We start from the raw sequence: 1,623 nt of genomic DNA, 5'->3' as shown, positions 1-1,623 counted from the left end.
CCTTGGACTTGCTAATTGTTTTGGCAATGGGTTATTTGGAACCCATCTCCCAAAATGTGTAACTGGAACTTGAGCATTTCATATGTCGAATAGATGGCATGTTTTTTCGTGTTGGATTTATTCTGAAGACAATATCTTTCCAGCTCTTTTAGGAAATGTTCACACCACATAAGAAATATTCATTTTGATGACTCAGGGCCATCTAATTTACATTACTCAGTCACCCATTAATCATCCATGTATTCAGTAATTCTTTTCTATCCCTCCACACACTCGCTCATCCATCTAAGCTTTTACCCATTCTTCTGCTCACCCACTCATTCACACAACCGAATAAAGTTGCCAAAAATGTGCAATTTCCTATAAAATGTAAATTTAAAGTGCTGCATTTTGTTAGGTTGGTATATGTACAAAATAAGCACAGAATTATGATTATTCTTTATAGAACATAGTCCAAACCAAACGGTTTTTAGGACTCGATAACTGATGAAATTAAACTACACGATCAAAAGAATGAGTTAAAACTTGCTAGGATTCAGGCATATCCCTTGCAATGTACATGGTGGTGTTTGCAGGAGGTGCGTAACCGACTCATCCATTTACTGTGCTTGGAGCTTGTGTCTAAAAAACATGCAATAACCCAATCAAATACGATTCGGATCTAGCAGGATTTTTACAATCAGTTCTCAGGACATTGCACTACCGCAGTAAATGTATCAGCCACCTCAGCTTCTAAACCAGTATTTTAACCTGAGGCTTGCAGATTTTGAACATAAAGCCAAGATCAGAGATCTCTGCGAAGGTTGACAGCGTTGAAGACCCGATTATGAGAAATACCATGTTTTTCCACTGTTTACGCTCTTAGGGGCATATCAGCAAGGCGAGACGATAGAATTATCGCCGCTTTTGCGGCCGTTTTCGGCCGAAAAGCGGCGATAATTTTATGAGGATTTTTATTGCTTTTGAGATAAACGTTGCTAATATAGCACGCTATCTCAGCAATAAAAATCCACGCTATCCGGCGATAATTATCCTAGCACTAAGTGCACTTAGAGATAATTATCGCCGGTTGTTGCTGATATGCCCCAAAATGATTACACAAAACAACTAAACATTTTTTTTCCCTTTCATTAACACAAAGGATGCGTCTAAAATACAAGGAACCTCCCATTCAAGCTCAGAAGAGTAATATGATCAGTCGTAACAAGAATGAGAGGGCACACGTCACACATGCGTACGACATCCCACTATTCACTTGCAAGAACCTGAAGGATCACTGTTAAAGGTGTCGGAGGAACACCGGAGAATCCGATTCTCTCATGAATGTGAGGGCGAGAATATTTTGCTACTCGTGTCTGTCCACATCTACCCGAGTCAAACTCAGTGCTTATCATGAGTTGTCTACGATGTTCGTTAAGAAAAGAGAGACGACTACAGATAAAGTTGTACTGTTCACACGACGGCATTAATATGCTAAATTTCTATGCAGTACTGTAGCCAATCCGTGTCCGGTTTGTAGTTTCTTGCCTTAAAATGACCACCCACAATAGGCTCTATTTTTTTAAATGCAGATTTATATAGCGGGAGCTGGACCCTAAGGAATTAGGGGCATATCAGCAAGGG

The 1,623-nt window shown here is 39.8% G+C and overlaps 1 non-coding gene across 1 annotated transcript; it reads right to left on the bottom strand.

The window, feature by feature from the left end:
• Positions 1 to 1,175: 1,175 nt before the first annotated feature.
• LOC146854173 (small nucleolar RNA U13) lies at positions 1,176 to 1,274 on the bottom strand. Its single transcript, XR_014959010.1, has one exon. It is a non-coding gene; the product is annotated as a small nucleolar RNA U13 (small nucleolar RNA).
• Between the last annotated feature and the right edge of the window lie 349 nt (positions 1,275 to 1,623).

Source organism: Triturus cristatus, chromosome 4_1 (genome assembly GCF_964204655.1).
Source record: "Triturus cristatus chromosome 4_1, aTriCri1.1, whole genome shotgun sequence".
NCBI classification, from domain to species: Eukaryota; Metazoa; Chordata; class Amphibia; order Caudata; family Salamandridae; genus Triturus; species Triturus cristatus.
This window is presented reverse-complemented; position numbering and strand designations above follow the sequence as displayed.